Below are 13,405 nucleotides of genomic sequence, written 5' to 3'. Positions count from 1 at the left end.
GACTTATTGTAAAGGGGTCCTGAGACTAAAAAGGTGAAGAACTGTTGTCCTAGGCCATAGCAAGCGTTTGGGACTTTATTCTTAGAGCAATAGGAAGTCATTGAAGGGCATTAAACCAAAGTAATGACATGATCTAATTTAACTTTTGAAAAGGCTACTCTCACTGCTGTCTGAAGAATAGATTGGAGTAGGCTGATAGTGGGAGAGGGGAGGAGGGGGACAAATATGAAGTCACTGCGTCAGTCCAGGTAAGAAATGATGGAGGTTTGTACTGAGAGGGTGTATGCGTTTCCTAGAACTGGCATAACAAAGTGCCACAAACTGGGTGGCCTAAAACAACAGAAATGTATTGTCAGTACAGTCACTGTCCCTCTGAAACCTATAGGGGAGAATCCTTCCTTGCCGCTTGGAGCTTCTAGTGTTTGCCGACAATTCTTGGCATTCCTTGGCTTATGGATGCATCCCTCTAATCTATTTCCAAATAAGGTCATATTTCTGAGGCACTGGGAGTTAGGATTTCAACGTCTTTTGGGGGAACACAGTTCATAACAGGTGGTAGCAATGGGGATGAAGAGAAGAAGTGAAGACATATCTGTATTTTAGAAGTAGAACCAATAGGACTGCTTATGGAATAGATGCAGACGATGAAACAGAGAAATCAAGGATGGAACTCACATTTCTGAGTTGAGAAGCTAGATAAATAGTAGAGCCAAATGACATGAACACTTGGGGATGGGACCATGTTCCTTGGGGGATAAATTCCCAGAAGTGAAATTGCTAGGCCCCCATTTTCTTAAGTATCTTCATGCATTTATTCCTCTAGATAAGTTAGCTTTATTAGTATTGTTTAATATTATTTAGGTTTATTCTGTCAGATCCTCCTGATTTAAACAATCAGATGTAGTAAAATATAATATTGTAGACCAATTCAAAGAACTTAGGCAAAAAGAAAAATAGTAAGAGAGAACATTTGCCATGGAAGAACTTCTCATAATCAAAGTGGTAAAGTCCAGTGAGATCCCAAAATATTTCAAATTAAACTTCTAGATAGGAAATCTGGCTATATGAGTTTAATAACCGTGTTATGAGATTAATTACAACTTCCCCTGCTGGATGAAAAGCTGGCCTTAGGTAAAAATGTCTTAAGTTCCCTGGTAACATGATGAGGTTAAGGATGTCACTTATATTACTAAGCAACATTACGTAAGATAAAACTGACCTCCTGATTGGTAAGTTGTATCTGGAATGGAAGGAACTGCAAAGGAATGATAAATTCCTGACCGTGACACTGCACTTTGGACTGTCCTGAGTTTCTTATAATTGGGATATCCATTGTGTGACCCTAGAAGCTACTGTTAGAAGATACAATGGCTCCTATAAAGCAGCAGGTTCTCCAAACCAAGAAGGACCCACATCTAACGATATGGATCTCCTCACCCATGGGCTTTATCTCCTAGAGAGAAGATAGCATGTGGATGGCTGGACAAGCTGTCACATGAATTACTGCAAGAACTCCAGTCTGACACTGCCCTGATGGCAAGTTCTGAATGGTTTCTGTCTGAAATCCTTCTGAGTAAACTGATGCCAAGTGTGTTCAGTAGTAGTCTTATGCGTCTGAATGATTACATGAACCTAAGAAGACCACCTTGTGGGCATAGCACATACATTATCCATCCTTTAGTTTCAGCTGCTCACTTATACTGTGCCTACTTTACTCCAATTCCTCTCTCTCTCTAGCAATTTTAATAACATGTTGAAGTCAATGAAGTCATCTTAGCTTCAGTTCCTAAAGCAAACTTGTCCGTTTTTTTTTTTTAAATATTTATTTGTCCACACTGTGTCTTAGTTGTGGCACACAGGATCTTTGTTGCCACGTTCAGGATCTTTAGTTGCTGCATGTGGAATCTTTTAGTTGTGGCATAGCGAGATCTAGTTCCTTGACCAGGGATCGAACCCAGGCCCCCTGCACTGGGAGCATGGAGTCTTAACCTCTGGGCCACCAGGGAAATCCCAGCAAACTTGTTCTTGAGAACATTTGTGTAGATGTGAATCTGCTTTGTTGCCTTAGAAGGAATGAGTAATCAATAAGTGCTGCCTTTGGTTGTTTTCCTTTCGGTTATTTTCTTATCATGTTTCCCTGTTTTGTGGTGGATTAGATAGGTGTCCAGAGACAGAAAGAGAGCAGGTGAAACAGTGACATATAACTTAACCAGAGCCTTATTACTCAGCCTCCTCAAGTCTCTAGAAAGTGATCAAACTCTGCACAATGGGAGCCCCTTCTGGTGGAGAAGCAAGAATGCCAAGTGTGCAGCGGAACAGCTCCAGGTTGCTCCCCTTCTCAGCCAAAGCAGTACCACCTTCATATTTGCCTCAATTACTTGTCACTCCAGATTCTAATGAACAAAAGCTTCTGTAGTGTTAAAAATATACATACACTGAAAATCACTGATGGAGAATATGGCCCAAAACCAAGATAAAATACACAGATCTGTGATAAAATACAGCAGATCATGTTGTGAGACCATCACAGACCATGGCTCAGAGATTATTCCTAATTTTAGACACAACTTGAGAAACTCACTTGTCTGATTTCCAGCCCTCAGCAGAAGTAGAAAATATCAGGAGTCTAGGTGCACTGACAGTAATAAAGGATATTGGATAATCCGATGACTAAGGAAAAGCTTTAAGTAAATAAATAAAACTCAGTAATAAGCAAAAGTAGTCTGGGTCCATTTAGTGGAAGACCAAAGAGCTTTATATAACTTGATGCCCTGTGAAGGCATCATTCATAGCGTAGCATGTATAACAAATGTTTTTGTTCACTCATATGCCCAGACATTTACTTGGTGCAAGACATTGAGAGACATCATCGGTTTATGATGATAACTCTGAATCATCAAGAAGAGGTTAAATCATCTCCCATCTTCTCCATGTAGAGTGAGAAGGAGAAGTAAAATGCCTTGGAAAGTTATAAGGGTGGTGTTTTTAACGTTCACATGCTCAAAGAGTAATGTTCCAATTATTTTTAAAAACTGCTGACAGGTTTTTCACTCTCTAAAGGCGCAAGTTAATTGAAGTGTTACTATACCTACTTTTTTCTTTTTTGAGAAAGGAGTATGCCTGTAACCAACTGAAGGCTTAACTCATGCATCAGAAAAATTCTTAGAAAAATAATCGTAAAATACATTTGCAAACATCTAAATTGTCAGATTAGTTTAATCATATTCTAATATAGAGTCACAGATCTCACGTATTAGGAGAGGCAATACATTCCAAGCTTAGAGATATTAAAAATTATCTAAAATTATATTACTCAGAATTTGTATCACTACCTCTAATTCCTCACAACCTATTTTGAGTGCCTCCCTTATCATATATTCATTTGAAATAATACTAAAATAGAATTTATATTCTAAATATCAAATTACTGGAGAAGAACAAAATCTCATTAGTCACATTGGAAAATCTATCCCTTCTGTGCAGCTCTATTATTACTCTTTTAATGGTTCATGCTGCATACTGTATCTTTAGAAGTAACATTGGTAGAGATGGTAGATCAGATCTGAATTAGAGTATCAATGTCACTATGCTCACAGAAAAGAAAAGGAAACCCAGTGACACTCAGGAGAATTTTCTGCTCACAGAGAACATCTAGGAAGCATGTTATTTCCATGACTAAAATATATATGTGTGTGTGTATAGATGGATAGATAGATCTAGACTTGGAAATGAGGCTCTTGATTCAGCTTGATAAAATGCATTTAACAGTAGAAAAAAAACTAGGACTTGGCTGATACAGAGTTTTATGCACAGAAAACAGCAATATTATCAGTGACTTAATAAGTTAATATTTTTATCAATACTTCATTTGGCAGAATTTTTAAAAATACTTATAATTAATATTGTTAAAATGGCCATACTACCCAAAGCAATCTACAGATTTAATGCAATTCCTATCAAATTACTCATGCCATTTTTCACAGAACTAGAACAAATAATCCTAAAATTCATATGGAACCATAAAAGACCCAGAATTGCCAAAGCCATCTTGAAGAAAAAGAACCAAGTAGGAAACATAACACTCCCAAACATCGGACAATATTGCAAAGCTATAGTAATCAGAACAGCATGGTATTGGCACAAAAACAGACATATGTATCAATGGAACAGAATAGAGAGCCCAGAAATAAACCCACACACCTATGGTCAATTAATCTTCGACAAAGGAGTCAAGAATATACAATGGGGAAAAGTCTCTTCAGCAGGTGGTGTTGGGAAAGTTGGACAGCCACATGTAAATCAATGAAATTAGAACACACCCTCACACCATACACAAAATAAACTCAAAGTGACTTAAGGACTTTAACATAAGACATGACACCACAAAACTACTAGAAGAGATCATAGGCAAAACGTTCTCTGACATAAAACTGTACCAAGGTTTTCTTAGGTCAGTCTCCCAAGGCAGTAGAAATAAAAACAAAAATTAACAAATGGGACATAACTAAACTTAAAAGCTTCTGCAAAGGAAACCATAAAATGAAAATACAGAATGGGAGAAACTATTTGCAAATTATGCAACTGACAAGAGCTTAATTTCCAAAATATACAAACAGCTCATATAGCTCAACAACAACAAAAGAACAACAACCCAATTGAAAAATGGGCAGATGACCTAAACAGACATTTCTCCAAAGAATAAATACAGATGTCCAATAGGCACGTGAAAATATGCTCAACATTGCTAATTATTAGAGAAATTCAACTCACAACTACAAAGAGGTACCACCTCACACCAGTCAGAATGGGCATCATTAAGAAGTCTACAAATAACAAATGCTGGAGAGGGTGTGGAGAAAAGGGAACCCTCCTGCACTGTTGGTGGGGATGTAAGTTGGCACAGCCACTGTGAAAAACAGTATGGTCGTTCCTCAGAAAACTAAAAATAGAATTACCATATGATCCAGCAATCCCAGTCCTGGGCACGTACCCAGGCAAAACTATAATTCAAAAAGATACATGCACCCCAATGTTCATAGCAGCACTGTTCACAATAGCCAAGACATGGAAACAATCTAAGTGTGCATCTACAGATGAATGGATACAGAAAATGTGGTGCATATATACAATGGAATACTGCTCAGCCATAAAAAGGAATGAAATAATGTCATTTACAGCAACATGGATGCAACTAGAGATTATCATATTAAGTAAGTCAGAAAGAGAAAGACAAATACCATATGATATCACTTATGTATGGAATCTGAAATATGACATAAATAAACCTATCTATGAAACAAACAGAATCATGGACATAGAGAACAGACCAGTGGTTGCCAATGGGGAGGGGGTTGGGGGAAGGATGGAGTGGGAGGTTGGGGTTAGCAGATGTAAGCTTTTATATATAGAGTGGGTGGACAACAGAGTCCTATTATATAGCACAGAGAACTATATTCAATATCCTATGATAAACCATAATGGAAAATAATATATATTTTTTAAAATGTGTGTATACATATATATATGTAAAACTGAATCACTTTGCTGTATAGCAGAAATTAATACACTGTAAATCAACTATACTTCAATTAAAAAATGACAGTAAATAAAATTTAAATGTATGTGCACATACTTATATTTGATAGCATGCCCAATCTGGAGAGAGAAGAAAACTTAGCCCTTAAAGAAAATAATTATTAAGAAACGAAACTGAGCTATTTGTAATGAGGTGGATAGACCTAGAGTCTGTCATACAGAGTGAAGTAAGTCAGAAAGAGAAAGACAAATACCGTATGCTAACACATATATATGGAATTTAAGGAAAAAAATGTCATGAAGAACCTAGGGGTAAGACAGGAATAAAGACACAGACCTACTAGAGAATGGACTTGAGGATATGGGGAGGGGGAAGGGTAAGCTGTGACAAAGCGAAAGAGAGGCATGGACATATATACAGTACCAAACATAAGGTAGATAGATAGTGGGAAGCAGCCACATAGCACAGGGAGATCAGCTTGGTGCTTTGTGACCGCCTGGAGGAGTGGGATACGGAGGGTGGGAGAGAGGGAGACGCAAGAGGGAAGGGATATGGGAACAGATGTATATGTATGACTGATTCACTTTGTTATAAAGCAGAAACTAATAAAAAAAAGAAAATAATTATTAATAAAATGGAGATAATGATCAAAAATAAGAAAGTAAGAAAGGATTAGTGTAGAATACATGTGGGGAAAGAAATAATCTGTATAAATTCAATAGAGACCAACTTGTGCTCTTCACATAGGAGAAAAAGGAATCTGAAAGTCAAACTGAAAGTAATAGTGATTTTTCACTGAGTTAACTGTAAACTGAGTCTCCTGTTCATGACTGTTTGGGCCCTTGTAGGATTATCACATCTGGCATTATGCTCTACACTGTAGGAAATATGTAGGGACTTCTTTTTTAAGTTCAGATAAAAGAAAAAAGGTCAGTCAAGAGATTAAAGAATAAACCAATAAGGAAAGATTAAAGTAATATATTCATTCTCTCATTTCATGAACATTTATTGAGCACACATGTTATGCAAGACACTGTGATGGGCACTGGATGAAAGACATAGTACTTGGATACAAGAAGTTTACAGTCTTAATGGAAGAGACAGATAAGTACATATAGTGTAAGCTATGCTGCAGTGGTAGGAAAGAGGGGCCCCTAACCCCACCTAAGGAGTCGAGGTTTCCTAAAGAGGATGAACTGAATCTTAAAGACTGAGGGGATTTCCTTTTCTTACAAGATTCCAGACTAAATAATCTGAAGATTCTCCCACTACAAAATACCCAGAAACGCAGAATAAAATCCCTTTAAATGCACAGCAGAGCTTACAAAAATGCAGGGTAGTTCTCTGAGGGCCAAAACAAACACAGCTAAGAAACAAACTACAATATTAAGCCTTAAATTTTTAATAAGCCCAAAGCTTTAAAAAGAAAATGGTAAGTTTAAACCAACACTTGGCTGCCGTGAAAGGAAGGATTGGCCATTCTCAGTACCCATGAGGTAGAGATCTCTCTAAAAACAGCAACCACCATCAGGAAGAAGTAGACTTTAAAACTCTGCCCACCAACACAGAGTTGACGTGGAGAGTTTTTCTTGGCCTGTACTCCAATCCCAGGAGTGGGAGGTGGGATCGAGAGAGGCTTGCCCTTTTTAAATTTACACTATTGGATTACCACATGTACCACACCTTACCCAATCACCTTTCCCCACGTTCCCCATGCTCCCCACACTTGCTACACCTCAGACAGCCCTGCTACGTTATTCTTTATCCCATAAATACGCTAGCCCCTTGTCTTCCAGGAGCCAAATTTGAGATTTGTTCTCCTGTCTTCTCCTTGGCTGCCTTGTGAATAAGCACTGTCTTCGCTGCAAACCTTGGGTGTTTCAGCATTTTGGCTTGCTGTGTTTCTGACAAAGGGAACCTGGCTTGGATAAATCTCCCAGCGGAGAGAAATCCAAGACACCAGTCATATTTTTACATTTGTCTATGCCATGTGACTGACAGTGTCTTGGTGCTCCAGTCAGGTGTCAGGCATGAGCCTCTGAGGTGGGAGAGCCGAAATCAGGACATTGGACCACCAGAGACCTCCTGGCCCCACATAATATGAATCGGCAACAGCTCTCCCACAGATCTCTGTCTCAACGCTAAGACCCAGCTCCACTCAAAAACCAGCAAGCTGCAGTGCTGACACCCCAAAACACACCACTGGACACGGTCTGGCCCACCAGAAAGACAAGATCCAGCCTCATCCACCAGAACACAGGTACCAGTCCCCTCCACCAGGAAGCCTACATAACCCACTGAGCCAACCTTACCCACAGGGGGCAGACACCAAAAACAACGGGAACTACGAACCTGCTGCCAGCGAAAAGGAGACCCCAAACACAGTAAGTTAAGCAAAATGGCAAGACAGAGAAATATGCAGGAGATGAAGAAGCAAGGTAAAAACCCACCACACCAAACAAATGAAGAGGAAATAGGCAGCCTACCTGAAAAAGAATTCAGAGTAATGATAGTAGAGATGATCCAAAATCTTGGAAATAGAATGGAGAAAATATAAGAAACGTTTAACAAGGATACAGAAGAACTAAAGAGCAAACAAACAATGATGAACAACACAATAAATGAAATTAAAAATTCTCTAGAAGGAATCAATAGCAGAATAACTGAGGCAGAAGAACAGATAAGTGACCTGGAAGATAAAATAGTGGAAATAACTACCACAGAGCAGAATAAAGGAAAAAGAATGGAAAGAATTGAGGACAGTCACTGAGAACTCTGGGACAACAGTAAACACACCAACATTCAAATTATAGGGGTCCCAGAAGAAGAAGAGAAAAAGAAAGGGAATGAGAAAATATTTGAAGAGATTATAGTTGAAAACTTCCCTAATATGGGAAAGGAAATAGTCAAGTCCAGGAAGCTCAGAGAGTCCCATACAGGATAAATCCAAGGAGAAATACACCAAGACACATATTAATCAAACTATCAAAAATTAAATACAAAGAAAAAATATAAAAAGCAACAATGGAAAAGCAACAAATAACGTACAAGGGAATCCTCATAAAGTTAACAGCTGATCTTTCAGCAGAAACTCTGCAACCCAGAAGGGACTGGCAGACATATTTAAAGTGATGAAAGGGAAAAACCTACAACCAAGATTACCCAGCAAGGATCTCATTCAGATTTGATGAAGAAATTAAAACCTTTACAGACAAGCAAAATCTGACAGAATTAAGCACCACCAAACCAGTTTTACAACAAATGCTAAAGGAACTTCTCTAGGCAGGAAACACAAAAGAAGGAAAAGACCTACAATAACAAACCCAAAACAATTAAGAAAATGGTAATAGGAACATACATGTTGATAATTACCTTAAATGTAAATGGATTAAATGCTCCAACCATAAGACCTAGACTGGCTGAATGGATACAAAAACAAGATCTGTATATATGCTATGTACAAGAGACCCACTTCAGACCTAGAGACACGTACAGACTAAAAGTGAGGGGATGGGGCTTCCCTGGTGGCGCAGTGGTTGAGAGTCTGCCTGCCAATGCAGGGGACATGGGTTCGTGCCCCGGTCAGGGAGATCCCACATGCTGCGGAGCGGCTGGGCCCATGAGCCATGGCTGCTGGGCCTCCACATCCGGAGCCTGTGCTCCACAACGGGAGAGGCCACAAGAGTGAGAGGCCTGCGTACTGCAAAAATAAAAATAAAAATAGGGCTTCCCTGGTGGCGCAGTGGTTGAGAGTCCGCCTGCCGATGCAGGGGACACGGGTTCGTGCCCCTATCCCGGAAGATCCCACATGCCGCGCAGCGGCTGGGCCCGCGAGCCATGGCCGCGGAGCCTGTGTGTCCGGAGCCTGTGCTCCGCAACGGGAGAGGCCACAGCAGTGAGAGGCCCGCGTACAGAAAAAAAATAAAAATAAAAATAAAAATAAAAGTGAGGGGATGGAAAAAGATATTCCATGCAAATGGAAATCAAACTAAAGCTGGGGTAGCAATTTCTCATATCAGAAAAAAATAGGCTTTAAAATAAAGACTATTACAGGAGACAAAGACGCTACATAATGATCAAGGGATCAATCCAAGAAGAACATATAACAATGTAAATATTTATGCGCCCAACATAGGAGCACCTCAATACATAAGGCAAATGCTGACAGCCATAAAAGGGGAAATCGAGGAACACAATAATAGCGGGATTTTAACACCCCACTTTCACCAATGGACAGATCAACCAAAATGAAAATAAATAAGGAAGCACAAGCTTTAAATGATACATTAAGTTGGACTTAATTGATATTTATAGGACATTCCATCCAAGAACAACGGGATACACTTTCTCCTCAAGTGCTCATGGAACATTCTCCAGGATAGATCACATCTTGGGTCACAAATCAAGCCTTGGTAAATTTAAGAAAATTGAAAATGTATCAAGTACCTTTTCCAACCACAACACTATGAGACTAGATATCAATTACAGGAAAAAAACTGTAAAAAATACAAACACATGGAGGCTAAACAATATGCTACTAAATAACGAAGAGATCACCGAGGAAATCAAAAAATACCTAGAAACAAATGACAATGAAAACACGATGGCCCCAAACCTATGGGATACAGGAAAAGCAGTTCTAAGAGGGAAGTTTGTAGCAATACAATCCTACCTCAAGAAACAAGAAAAATCTCAAATAAACAACCTAAACTTACATCTAAAGCAATTAGAGAAGAACCAAAAAACCCCAAAGTTAGCAGAAGGAAAGAAATCATGAAGATCAGATCAGAAATAAATGAAAAAGAAATGAAGGAAACAGTAGCAAAGATCAATAAAACTAAAATCTGGTTCTTTGAGAAGATAAACAAAGTTGATAAACCATTAGCCAGATGCATCAAGAAAAAAGGGAGAAGACTCAAATCAATAGAATTAGAAGTGAAAAAGGAGAAGTAACCACTGACACTGCAGAAATACAAAGGATCATGAGAGATTACTACAAGCAACTCTATGCCAATAAAATGGACAACCTGGAAGAAGTGGACAGATTCTTAAAAAGCACAACCTTCCGAGACTGAACCAGGAAGAAAAAGAAAACATAAACAGACCAATCACAAGCACTGAAATTGAAGTTGTGATTAAAAATCTTCCAACATACAAATGCCCAGGACCAGATGGATTCACAGGTGAATTCTATCAAACATTTAAGGAAGAGCTAACACCTATCCTTCTCAAACTCTTCCAAAATATAGCAGAGGGAGGAACACCCCCACATTCCTTCTAACAGGCCACCATCATGCTGATACCAAAACCAGACAAGATGTTACAAAAAAAGAAAACTACAGGCCAGTATCACTGAGGAACACAGATGCAAAAATCCCCAACAAACTACTAGCAAACAGGATCCAGCAGCACATTAAAAGGAACATACACCACGATCAAGTGGGGTTTATCCCAGGAATGCAAGGATTCTTCAATATATGTAAGTCAATCAATGTGATACACCGTATTAACAAATTGAAGGATAGAAAGCATGATAATCTCAATCGATGCAGAAAAAGCTTTCAACAAATTTCAGCACCCATTTATGATTAAAAACTCTCCAAAAGTAGGCATAGAGGAAACTTACCTCACCATAATAAAGGTCACATATGACAAACACACAGCCAACATCGTTCTCAGTGGTGAAACACTGAAACGATTTCCACTAAGATCAGGAACAAGACAAGGTTGCCCACTCTAACCACTATTATTCAGCATAGTTTTGGAAGTTTTAGCTATAGCAATCATAGAAGAAAAAGAAATAAAAGGAATCCAAATCAGAAAAGAGGAAGTAAAACTGTCACTGTTTGCAGATGACATGATACTATACAGAGAGAATCCTAAAGATGCTATCAGAAAACTACTAGAGCTAATCAATGAATTTGGTAAAGTAGCAGGATACAAAATTAATGCACAGAAATCTCTTGCATTCCTATACACTAATGATGAAAAATCTGAAAGGAAACACTCCAATTTACCACTGCAACAAAGAGAATAAAATAGCTAGGAATAAACCTACCTAAGGAGACAAAAGACCTGTATGCAGAAAACTATAAGGCACCGTTGAAAGAAATTAAAGATGATACCAACAGATGGAGAGAAATACCATGTTCTTGGACTGGAAGAATCAACATTGTGAAAATGACTATACTACCCAAAGCAATCTACAGATTCAGTGCAGTCCCTTTTAAACTACCAATGGCATTTTTCACAGAACTAGAACAAGAAATGTCACAATTTGTACTGAAACACAAAAGACCCAGAATAGCCAAAGCAATCTTGAGAACGAAAAACGGAGCTGGAGGAATCAGGCTCCCTGACTTCAGACTATACTACAAAGCTACAGTAATCAAGACAGTATGGTACTGGCACAAAAACAAACACAGATCAATGGAACAGGATAGACAGCCCAGCGATAAACCCATGCACATATGGTCACTTTATCTTTGAAAAAGGAGGCAAGAATATACAGTGGAGAAAAGACAGCCTCTTCAATAAGTGGTGCTGGGGAAACTGGACAGCTACATGTAAAAGAATGAAATTAGAACACTTCCTAACACCATACACAAAAATAAACTCCAAATGGATTAAAGACCTAAATGTAAGGCCAGACACTATAAAACTCTTAGAGGAAAACAGAGGCCGAACACTCTGTGACATATATCACACGCAGCAAGATCCTTTTTGACCCACCTAGGGAAATGGAAATAAAAACAAAAATAAACAAATGGGACCTACTGAAACTTAAAAGGTTTTGCACAGCAAAGGAAACCCTAAACAAGACAAAAAGAGAACCCTTAGAATGGGAGAAAATATTTGCAAATGAAGCAACTGACAAAGGATTAATCTCCAAAATATACAAGCAGCTCATGTAACTCAATATCAACAGAACAACCCAATCCAAAAATGGGCAGAGGGCTTCCCTGGCGGTGCAGTGGTTGAGAGTCTGCCTGCCGATGCAGGGGACATGGGTTCGTGCCCTGGTCTGGGAAGATCCCACATGCCGTGGAGCAGCTGGGCCCATGAGCCATGGCCGCTGAGCCTGCGCGTCCGGAGCCTGTACTCCGTAACGGGAGAGCCCACAACAGAGGCCCGCGTACCGCAAAAAAAAAAAAAAATGGGCAGAAGACCTAAAGAGACTTTTCTCCCAAGAAGATATACAGATTGCCAACAAACACATGAAAGGATGCTCAACATCATTAATCATTAGAGAAGTCCAAACAAAAGTACAATGAGATATTATCTCACACCAGTCAGTATGGCCATCATCAAAAAATCTACAAACAATAAATTCTGGAGAGGGTGTGGAGAAAAGGGCACTCTTTTGCACTGTTGATGGGAATGTAACTTGATACAGCCACTATGGAGAACAGTGTGGAGGTTCCTTAAAAAACTAAAAACAGAACTACCATATGACCCAGCAATCCCACTACTGGGCATATACCCTGAGAAAGCTGTAATTCAAAAAGAGTCATGTACCACAGTGTTCACTGCAGCACTACTTACAATAGCCAGGACTTGGAAGGAACCTAAGTGTCCATGAACAGATGAATGGGTAAAGAAGATGTGGCACATATATACAATGGAATATTACTCAGCCGTAAAAAGAAAAGAAATTGGATTATTTGTTGTGAGGGGATGGACCTAGAGTCTCATACAGAGTGAAGTAAGTCAGAAAGAGAAAAACAAATACCGTAAGCTAACACATATATATGGAATCTAAAAAAAAAAAAAAAAATACCTAGGGGGCAGGACAGGAATAAAGATGCAGACATAGAGAATGGACTTGAGGACACGGGGAGGGGGAAGGGTAAGCTGAGACAAAGTGAG

At 39.0% G+C, this 13,405-nt stretch overlaps 1 protein-coding gene across 4 annotated transcripts in view; it reads left to right on the top strand.

Moving 5' to 3' along the window:
• ACBD6 (acyl-CoA binding domain containing 6) overlaps positions 1-13,405 on the top strand; it is a 227,947-nt gene that overhangs the window by 178,228 nt on the left and 36,314 nt on the right. Inside the window, exon 8 of one of the 4 annotated variants that reach the window (XR_014014367.1) lies at positions 2,157-2,175. The exons of the other annotated variants lie outside the window; for them this stretch is intronic. The gene's annotated coding sequence lies outside the window, so the exon portion shown is untranslated. Of the gene's footprint in view, positions 1-2,156; positions 2,176-13,405 lie in introns of those variants that run through there. 4 annotated transcript variants of the gene reach the window in all.

The sequence above is a fragment of the Mesoplodon bidens genome (assembly GCF_964165515.1).
Source record: "Mesoplodon bidens genome assembly, chromosome: 2".
Taxonomy (NCBI): domain Eukaryota; kingdom Metazoa; phylum Chordata; class Mammalia; order Artiodactyla; family Ziphiidae; genus Mesoplodon; species Mesoplodon bidens.
This window is presented reverse-complemented; position numbering and strand designations above follow the sequence as displayed.